Source organism: Hipposideros armiger, unplaced genomic scaffold (genome assembly GCF_001890085.2).
Source record: "Hipposideros armiger isolate ML-2016 unplaced genomic scaffold, ASM189008v1 scaffold_75, whole genome shotgun sequence".
NCBI classification, from domain to species: Eukaryota; Metazoa; Chordata; class Mammalia; order Chiroptera; family Hipposideridae; genus Hipposideros; species Hipposideros armiger.
In genome coordinates this window covers 1,249,141-1,259,603 of record NW_017731425.1, presented here as the reverse complement: position 1 = coordinate 1,259,603, position 10,463 = coordinate 1,249,141, and the positions used below count along the sequence as shown (strand labels likewise).

The 10,463-nt window shown below is 50.1% G+C and overlaps 1 protein-coding gene and 1 long non-coding RNA gene across 7 annotated transcripts in view; one reads left to right on the top strand and one right to left on the bottom strand.

Annotated features, from left to right (window-relative positions):
* Positions 1 to 4,475, bottom strand: part of LOC109383069 (uncharacterized) — a 9,198-nt gene extending 4,723 nt beyond the window's left edge. Inside the window, exons 1-3 of the long non-coding RNA XR_002124064.1 lie at positions 4,373 to 4,475; positions 2,449 to 2,500; positions 710 to 795 (exon numbers count right to left, since the gene is read on the bottom strand). This is a non-coding gene — a long non-coding RNA (uncharacterized LOC109383069). The remainder of the gene's footprint in view (positions 1 to 709; positions 796 to 2,448; positions 2,501 to 4,372) is intronic.
* OSBP2 (oxysterol binding protein 2) overlaps positions 1 to 10,463 on the top strand; it is a 176,950-nt gene that overhangs the window by 84,596 nt on the left and 81,891 nt on the right. The window contains exon 1 of one of the 6 annotated variants that reach the window (XM_019643140.1): positions 3,530 to 4,214. The exons of 4 other annotated variants lie outside the window; for them this stretch is intronic. The gene's annotated coding sequence lies outside the window, so the exon portion shown is untranslated. Of the gene's footprint in view, positions 1 to 3,529; positions 4,215 to 10,463 lie in introns of those variants that run through there. One more of the 6 variants, XM_019643141.1, reaches the window with a different exon arrangement.

The following is a 10,463-nucleotide window of genomic DNA, read 5'->3' as shown; positions in this document are numbered from 1 at the left end:
GGCCGCTCACTGCGGCTGCTGGCCGCTCATGCTGGCTGCTGGCTACACACGGTAGCCCATGGCAACCCACTGCCACAGGGGCTGCAGCCCACGCTGTTGCCAGCGACTCACGGCAGCCCAGCTCCAGGTTGAGCCGTTGTTCAGCATCCTAGCTGTAGAGGGCAGTGTCACTGGCCCTCATATGTGGGATCCGAACCAGGGACCTCTGACGTCCCAAGCCAGTTCTTAACGATCGCGCCACTCGGCCTGCCCAAAGCCATTGAGTTTTTAGAGTTAAAAGAGACTTCAGGAATTAGTCCAGTACCAACTTATTACAGATAAGGAAACTGAGGCCCAATGTGAAAAGGCGACTCATCCTAGATTTCATAGCTAGTGTGTGACATCCCTGGTCTGACTTTATATCTAATGCTTTTCAAAAGCTGGTTGCTAGTCTGCTTTGTTCCTAAAGTTATGCCAGTTACTATAATACTTTGATGGGAGTGGCAAATGCATTTTCTGTTAGGCAGAAAATGACTTGTGGCTTACTCATCCCCTCACCACTGTTGTGCAGCAGTCACTGGCAGCAGCTCTGTTTCTGAGGCATTACTATGGTGAGAATAGGCCACTCGGCCTGTTCAGTAGGTTCTGATTTGCCCTATCATTTGGTTTATAGAATTATTTGAAGGGTCCTGAATATAGCCATGTAATATAACACCATACTGAAGAATACCTTCTCAGTCTCGTTCTGTAGATTCTCTGGCAGCTTAGAGACTCTTCACTGCCTGCTATTCCAAGGTCAGCTTGGCAGGGTGTGGCCTGAGGGTGAGGAGAAAGAAAAAATATGAATTAGATAAAATTCAAAAGCAGATTTAAAATTACACCAGTCTTGGTATTACCTCTTCTGGGTTTTCTTATTCAAGAACTATTGCATGCCTCTCAATAGTACTATGAACACTTTGCTGCTGGGAACTAACAGGCCCCCACAAAAACAAAAGACAAGGATTATTGTGGACTTTGTGGAGAGGAAGGTTGCCTGGGACATGGAGCAGACAGGTGGCAGTGTATGTGGTTGGAATGATAGTCTGGTGCATGTGGCTGGCAGGCAGTGTCCTGGGGGCTCAAGGAAATGGAGGTGGAGGCAAGGGACAAGGTGTGGAGCCATGCCCCAGGGTGGTAACTTCTTCACAAGCCTCCCACGGCACCAGGCCCAGCACTGGCCACTGCAGCACTTGACAGCACTCCTGAAGGTGTCTGCAGCTCCAGGGGATGGATTCCAGGTGAAGGGATAGTGGAGCAGAGACTCAGAGTTGACAAGGGACACTCAAGGTCATGAATGAGGCAAAGACTTGAGACATCATGGCAAGAGGTCAGAGCTGTCGCGAGGGGAGCCTGGGAGATGGGATAGAGAGAGGATACCTGCCTGGGACCCACAAGGTTAGGCTTGGAAGTTGAACCTTACTTGGTCAAGCAGGGTGATGACATTTTCGGTTCATAACAGGGGAAGTTATAGGCTGTACCAGGTTTCTTAGGAAGCATCATGTGGCCAGAGAGGAGGCTGCCATGGTGGACCAGGGAGTGAGGAGAGCTAGGTCTAGTCCCCAGCCGGCTCAGAAGGAAAGAATGGGCTAAGGAAGCTCTAGGGAACTTGGGGCCACCTGGTTGTCAGGGAAGAGGAGGGGACATGCTCGTGTTTTCAGGGTTAATTAGAGGGAGAAAAGTGGCAGCTGGGCTTGGAGGGCAGAGGGTGGGTTTGATTGGGATTTAACAACAATGTTGGCAGTAAAGGTTCCATTCCAGGCAGGTTGGGGCTGGTTTACTGTAGTCATCAGCAACAATGGCATTCATAGTCTGCCCACCAGGATTACAGTGTGTAGTAAGGTCAAGGCCTGGGCGCAGACAGGAAGAGGGCCTGGTGGAGAAGCGTCTTCCTGCCTCTGTGTATGAGAATCAGTGGAATGTGTTCCAGTTTTCAGGATTTTCCAGAACCTAGAAAATAACTGAATGTTTGTATCTTGCTATGTGACTTGGATTGTTTCTGTTAGTTCCAAATCCTGAATCTTTTGGGGTCTTTAGTATAAATGTGGGCATATCACAGCAGTAGAAATTATGGGCTTTGTGCTAGCAGTGTGTGTGTGTGTGTGTGTGTGTGTGTGTGTGTGTGTGTGTGTGTGTAGAAATGGGCTTCACCAGGTCCCTCACTGGTCTCCCAGAAGGTGAGGATGCAGACATGCTGGTGATTGCTGAATATCCCATAAATTAGACAATTAAAGGAATTAAATGGAAGGAATCCTTTGTCACAAAATCCTCAAGGAATTCCATTCCAAATGAGGAAATGCAAAAGAACGACTTGAGACCCTCCTTATGAGTGTCAACATGTCCACTTGGCAAATGTTGGGTGTTCAGAAGGTGGTTAGGAATCCCATTCTTCCATCCGCTACCTTGGACCATTGCAGCAGGAAGCCCACATACCTGGTGCTCCTGGCTCCTGACTTGTTTCTTGTCTTTGGATTTTGATGGTATGCTACAAAAACAAAACAAAACAAAACAAAACAAAACAAAACAAAACAAAAATTCTTGGAAGTAATTTTCAAAGGAGAAAAAGAATGTTACATTAAAAGACTGTAGAGGCAGTGGTTTGTTCATTTTTTAAGGCACCACATGTGGCTTGTTGTTTTTCCTCCTTGATGTGAAAGCTGAAGAAGCCCCTGCCCCCTGCCTGCCACATTTCCTGAATGGTGAATGCCCACTCCTGTTCCCACTGTGCCCTTCATGGGTATTTCAGCTCTGCGCTCTGTGTAGTAGCCATGATCTATGAGTGTTTGAGCAGAGTCCCTCATGCGTGCTTGGGCAGCATTTATTAACCTGAACTTGGACTCACTCCATTTGGTCTTCTCCCTTTAAACTGGGGACTCAACCAAATGGTAAAGCGAATGAATGAGGCATTAAAGTTGTGATTGCTTTAAAAAGAATTAGGCAGGAGTTTCCAGTTCAGTCCAGTGAAGGAAAGGGTCTCCTCATCTTGAACTTCAGAAAGGCCTGAGGGAGGCCACGAAGTGGCCAGGGCCTGGGGTGACCCACCAGTTTGCGGATTCCCCTCTCACCAGATAGATAGGTTGCATTATCTCAGACTTGGAGCCAGAGGGAGCCCCACCCCAACCCACCCCCTCCTCCCAGAGGAGAAACTGAAGCTCACTGAGGCCAGAGGTGAGAGTGGCCCAGGTTATGTTTCTGGTCTGTGGCAGAAGCAGTCAGAGCCAGAACCCCATCTCAGCCTGGACTTTCCTGACTTGAAGCGAGGAGAAGTGGGAGGGATTTGAACAGAAATGAAAAACATGGAAGTGGTTCTACGTGATGTCACCAGGCTCCAGCAGTCCCATCTGTTAGTTGATTGGCACTCTGGTACCAAGGACGTGGGGGAGGGAATTGAGTTTCAGGTGGGCATGGGACCCCAAAGGCCCTCCTTCCCCTAGTTCCTGAGACAGACTCTAACTGGTTAACTCCTTGCAACCCCAGGGCATAGGACAGTGGAGAAATGAGGGCTTGGGCCAAGGGTCCCTCCCCCGCCGGACCCAGGCAAAGGGCCAACCCTCTTTGGTCTCGATTGGGCCGCGATAGCGCCCTTAGTGCCGGGTCGGGTTCCGGGCCATGATCATGCATTTTAAGAGGCTGAGCTGTGCTTTCCTCTGCCCGCCGGCATCCCGCCACGGATAGGTCGTCTTTGTCTAGCCCGCTGGGCGGGAAGAGAGCGCTAATCCCTGCTCGGGACCGGCTGAAGGAGGCGCGTCTTGCCCTCCGGGGACTGGCAGGTGGCCTCTCGCGGCACCCTTTGCTCTTGGAGCGGGGTCCTGGGGGGCGGAGGAGGTCCCCTTCGGTGGGTAGGGAGGAGGCTGCAGGAATGAGGACGCGGCGCGCGGCACACCTGCCACGCTTAGGGTGACGGACCAGCGGGCGGAGCGGGGCGCACGGCTCCTCTCGGCTTGGCTGCGCTCAGAGCGCGCGGGCTGGCCGCTGTCCGCGGTGCTGAAGGGGCGGCCGCGGCGGGGAGGCGGGCCCGGGGCCGCGGGGCAGCACACACCCAATCCGGGGACCGCCCTTCTCCCGTGCTTGGCGCGGCCGGCACTGCACCGAGATGGACTGAGAGCGCAACGGCGGGAAGGCGGCGGCGGCGGCAGCTGCAAGCATCCCCGCAGCCTCGGGGCCGGACCCACTTCCACACCCGGGAGCCCATCCCTGGGGTGAGTTGGAGCAGGAGGAGCAGGGTTGGGGAAGACGGGTCCTGGGACATAGGATCTCTTGGGCTTTTAAATTTTCCTTCCCTATTGTAAATTTCTTCCAGTCCTCGTTTTGAGAATCCTACAGGGCTGAGGGCTCAAATCTCTGCCTTGGTACTTACCCAATCCTGAGATAGAGGGCAGGCCCCTCTGTCCTGGGATAGAAAGCAGGTTTTAGCCAGAAGTCTAAGGACAGTCACACAGTATATCCTCCTCCCCACCCTAGTTGCAGCTCACTGCCTGGCAATGGGAATAGCTCTTTGCCGGAACTGCTGTCACAGGGGCAATACCTTTCCTTCTCTGTACAGAGGGCTGACCCCAGGCAGCCCAGCCATTGGAATTCAGCCCAGACAGAGGCCAGCCATCTTTTAGCAGGGAAAGCAGGCTTGAGCCTTCACTGGGGCTGCAAGCTAGTGGTAGAGCCTTTTCTCTGCCTTCCTCCAACCTCCTTAGGCACCTGAGCTGCCATGAGATGAGCATGGCTTCAGGAGCAAGGGTCACTTCAGTGCACTTGGCTGTTGGGAGCTGAACTCAGGCAGAGGAGCTCTTGAGTGGATAGTGGGAAGGTATTCCCTGCTAGTTTGTATGTGTGCATGTGTGTATGTGTGTGTGTGTGCGTGCACATGTATGCACGTGCACGCGCGCGCGCGCGCGCGTGTGTGTGTGTGTGTGTGTGAGTTTTCCTAGCACGCAAAGGGGATTTTAAACTCTGGTAGTGCCTGTCACAGGAAAAGCCCTTCTCCAGCCAGCTTGTGCCTCTGAGTAAGCAGTTTGGGGTCATGCTGGGCAACTACCCAGCCAGAGGAACCTTGGGCTTCCTAGATCCTTAAGGCTTACCCCCTCCTGCCTTGAGCCATCTACTAAAGGGGGAGATGTGTTTAAACTTGATGGGTCACCTCTGCCTTCGATCCCACCAGCATTCGGTTCCCACCTCCATCACCTGGCAAGGTCAGACAGATAGACCTCTTGACTCCTAGAACCTGATGGGAAGACTATTGGGGGGGGGCTTTCCTTCCTCAGCAAAGGACTTTTGGTGTGTTGGGAGGTAAGGGGTTGGAAGGAAGGGGGTAGAGGTGGAGAGACCATCCTCCAGAGCCCTGGAGAGGTCTAGTTGTGCTAGATTCCAAGCCATGTGAGGCGCCTGTTCTAATCTAATGGATGTAAATGAAGCTTCTGAACCTTGACAGGCTCATGCTGGAGGATTGGGGTCTGTGTTTTGTTCTGTCTGTGTAGCCTAAGCTGTGTGCATCAGAAACGACTCTGATGGGCAGGTTCCTTCAATTATCAAATGCCTGGCAGGGCCGATGAAATGAAAGAGAGATGGAAAAGATGTGTGAGAGAATGTGTTGGTTTTAGGGTCACTGTGAGCTGCAATGATGCTGCAGTGCTGATGGAAATGCATGCCAAGAGTGTGCTAGCATTACTTGCATAAAGCAGACCACTCGGTACCCGGGTACCATTTGTCTCTGGCCAATGTTCTGTAGAGATGAAAGGTCATAAGGGGAAAGTATAATAACTGCACATCTGACATATACTCAATTTATATTTTTCTTGACTGGGTTTTTTTGTGTGTGGTCAAGAAAAGCATTTTGTTTTCGGTAGATAAGTTTTTACCTACCACATAAACACTTTGTGTTTTGGACTGATTAATAAATTGCTTTTAGAGAGTGATTGTCTGGAAGGATGACTAACTCATAACTGTCCTTTGGCATCCTTGCTGACTTGTTTCATTAAAATGTGAAGTCCAAAATGTATAATGACAGGCCAGCTAAGCAGCAGGCCATTACTTTTGTTTTGGGAAACAGTGTATTTGAGCTTTGCATGTTGTTTGTTGTGAAAATACATTTATAGCCCCAAAGTTTTCTATAACTAGAATCAAGTTAGGATATATATATATATACATATATATATATATATATGTATATATATATATATATTCCGGGGGTGCCAAAAAAATGTATGCACATGACTTGTATTCATCTTTTGTTATCAATATATACTGAGTATTACATTTTAATACAGTTTTTTCCTTTTATAAAATGTGTATACATTTTTTGGCACCGTGTGTGTGTGTGTGTGTGTATACATATATATAAAATTTTCCACACCTGTGATGCAATGAGGCTACCTATTTTTATTCATAGTCTGAGCAACTTAAAACCTCCTCAATAATTAACACGGGGTCAAGTTCTCCTGTGTAACTGAGGACGATACCATTTGCGTGTTGACTGAGTGATACACAGTCCTAGATCCAGCTCACAGTTTCTGTTAAGAAGTCCTGCCCTTGGTTGCATCACTTGTGCAAGCCTGCATCTTATATGCCCAATTATAAAATGTGTATGAAAAATATGAACAGAACCTTTATGACTGGATTTCTCAAGGCCAAGGCAGAAAACAAACATATAGTGATAAATATTTAGCAATAGAACAAATTTCATTTTGATGAACACAATTGGTCTTGGGTTGTTGGTAGAATAGTATTAGGGATGGTGGCAACAGCTGTGTTCTATAAAGGAGTGAAAAAGAGGCTCAGCTTTGTAGATTAAAAGACCTCTGTTCAAATTCCCATTTTCCTCTTAGTAACTGTATGCCATGACTTAGTCTCTCTGAGCCTCAGGTTTTTTTGTAACACAGAGAAAGTAACATTTGCCTGGTATATAAACTAAGCACAGAATTGTAGTTGCCCAGTGTTCACCTTAATGTCTCTTGCCGTCGTCTTCCAGCACTGGTGTTTACAGGAAAATAAGCATGTTAAGACAAAAGTCCTCTCACAGGGATGTTTATAATCAAACCATCAGGGTCATGAAAGGACTCAAAAGTTAGCCTTGGGGTAACCTGGCCCTGCTGGAGGTGGTATTCCCAAGGTGGGGACTATCCTTGGGTCTGCTGTCATCCAGGGACCTTGGCTGACCAGTAGTGGAGCTTGGGCAAAAGGACAAGGGGACTGTTCTCTCCAGAAGGAATGGAGCTTAAATGCAAAGACCCTGAGGGGCCCCTGTTCAGAGAAACCCGTTCTGGGAAAGGATTTGTGGTAGCAGAGGTTTCGTTGCAGGGAGAGGCTGCCGAGTCCCTCCTGAGGTTCTCTTTCTGATGCTGGGTTTTCCTCCAACAATGTATGTATTCTGCTTATGTCCCGCGTTCCCGTAGTAATAGCAGCTAACAATGGGAGGGAACTTCCTTCAGGCCAGGCTTTCCTCTAGTAACTCAGTTCTCATTACAACCCTGTGAGATAAGAACCATTACCATCCCTGTGACACAAATGAGGAAACTGAGGCTCAGAGGGGTTTAGATCACAGGTGCCCAAGGTCTGACTGCCGCACCTGCCTCTCCAGCACGAGGAGAGAGAGCCTCACAGATGAGCTGATGGCACAGAAAGCAGGAAGTTTACGATCCAATGCTCCATCCTCACACTGAGGCAGCAGCACCCTCCCTTCCAGTCCGGTCAGATCATCCCATCCTTACCCAGGGATGGGGTTTGTGATCTGGCCACAGGGACAGCAGCCACAGCTATAAGCAGAGCTGGAAGGTGGAAGGCCCTTGGAAATTAATGAGGCTTACCTCTCAGTGTATGATAGAGCCTGAGGCCCAGAGAGGGAATGACTGACTCATCCATGGTGGTGGTGGTGGGGGGGGGTCTTTATTCTGTCCCCCAGGACAAGAGCCCCTCCTATTGGACTGCTCCTCTCTGAGGAGCCTGAGGTGTTGCTCTGTCAGAAAGGGCTCCCCCTAAGTCCAGGAACCTCTTCTCATCCCAGAGATGCCTCCGAGGTGTGCAGCTCCCTCTGCCCCTGGCTCCCCTGCTGGGGAAACAGCCCCATCTGGCCTCTGCTGGCACATGGTCACATTTGCAGACTGCATTGATTTTCATCTCCTGGGGTGATGAGGTAATTTAAAGGTTATTTAGTTGAGTTTTTAGTTCCCTTGGTTTGAGACCTTTTTCCAAAAATGCCTCTGCTAACAGCCTGGGAAATAGGCACTGATATAAAAAGACATGCTTATTGCCCATCAACTTGAATTATTTATGAACCGTGTGTACCTCTTATAGCTGCTTGGTACACGTGCTCCGCCTCAATGGTTACTTAATGAGTGTCCCCAGGAGCTTGCTTTTTTTAATTGAATGGCACTTCATGAGGCTAACCCTATTGCCACTCCTGCAGGCATGCTATTCTTCCCAGGCTGCCATTTTCAGTCACTGGCCCCCATCCTCTTATGTCACCCACCTTGAAGCTCAGTCCCTGTAATCCTTAGCTCCTCACTTTCCTTGCCCCGTGAAGGCCTTGCCCTGTCCATTTTCCTACCACATTTTTTCCGGATTCTGTCCTTTCTCCCAGGCCATGCTGCCACAGCCCTGGTTCAGTTCCTCATTATCAGTTGACTTTCTGCAATATCCTTCGACCTAGCTGCCTCCCTGCATAGGGTGGGCCCCTTTTAGACTTGCCCCTGTATGTCTCAGGCAGATGAATCTTTCAGGAGCACTGGTTCTGCGTTTGTCATTGCTCTCCTGACAAGCTTCCCTGGCCCCCTGCCCTCCAGCATGAGGGCAGATGCCTCGTCTGGCCTGGAAAGCCTTTCTGCGGGCTGGCTCAGCTCCCTGCACTGCGAAGCACAGAGGCCAGGCCTCTCATGCAGCCTGGCTCTCTCTCGTCCTCTCCCATGCAGCATTTCTTCTTCTGCCTGGACATGTCCCTTCTCTCACACACACCCTCCAGACCCAGCTGCAGTACTGCCTCCTCCAAACTACCTTCCTCCGCGGACTCCCCTCCCTCTCCCCGCTCCCCACAACCTGCACCCAGAGCACACTGGCTCAGTCATTCATTCACAGGGATCAGCTGAGCCTTGCCGCACGTCATGCTCAGTGCTGGGTATCAATAATGCCAGTGAGTGTTGTGAGTCGTAGTGTGTCTCCCCAAAAGATATATTGTAGTCCTAACAACCAGTGCTTGTGAATGTAACTTTATTTGGAAATAGGGTCTTTGCAGATGTAATCAAGTTAAGATGAGGTCGTGAGGGTGGTCCCTAATCCAATACAACTGGTGTCCTTATAAGAAGCGGGCACTCAGACACACACATGTAGGAGAAGGTCATGTGACCACACAGATACACAGGGGAAGGCCACAGGAAGATGGAGGCAGAGATTAGAGTTATGCTGCCACAAGCCAAAGAGCTCTTGGGGCCACCAGAAGCTGAAAGAATCAAGAAAGGATTTTTTCCCTACAGCCTTTGCAGGGAGCATGGCCCTACCAACACCTTGATTGTGGACTTCTAGCCTCCAGAATTGTGAGAGAATAAACTTCTGTCGTTTGAAGCCACCCAGTTTGTGGCAGCCCTAGGAAACTAATACCATGACTACGACCCAGTCCTGGCCCTCAAGGTGCTGACCATTGGCAGGGAGGCAGATAAGATCCTTACAAGTCAGTGTAATGAGTGTAACAAGAGATGTGCAAGGGTTGGATGAGACCCCCGAGGAAGGCCCCTCCTCCAAGTAGCCTTCCATCCCCTCTCTGGGTTGGCAACTGTCAAGTAAGGCTCCCTTAGGGAGGGGAGATCCATATCCCAGTGTCTATAGAGGACAGGAGCCGGCCAAGGGAAAGAAAGGCAGGCTCCCAGGCCAGGTGAGCAAGGGCAGGAGGGGCAGCGGGTGGAGATGAGGAATAGGGAGTGGGGAGTTACTGAGGCCCACAGGCTTAGCTCTTGGTGGCCTGCGGTTTGCCAAGGAGTTAGAATTTGAACTTGCTCCTGTGGTTATCAGGGAACCATGGAAAGGAAATAATGGAGCAGATGGTATTTTCAGTCATTTGTCCGGTGGCATGAAGGATGGATCAGAAGGGATAAAAGTAGAAGCTAAGACCTTGGAAGTGACCCAGGGGATGGTTCACTCCCAGGTGGAAAAGAGGGTGTGGATTTGCAAACTATTTTGAATTTAATGTCATCAGGACTTAGGGACTCATTGCATGTGGGGGCCCAAGGAGAGGTAGAAACCACAGTAGCTGACCCTCAGGTCTCTAGCCTGGTGCCTGGAGGCAGAATTGTCTAGAGAGGGAAAAGTTGCCATGAGGGAGCAGAGGGACAATGCTGGGCTCAGTTGGGCTCATTGTCGGGGACATCCAGGTGACCATGAAAAAGAGGACAATACTGATGGTACAGATGGGGAAACAGCAAGAGGGAGATAGGACAATGAGCCATGGGCATGGATACCATCACTTGGGCCCCTGC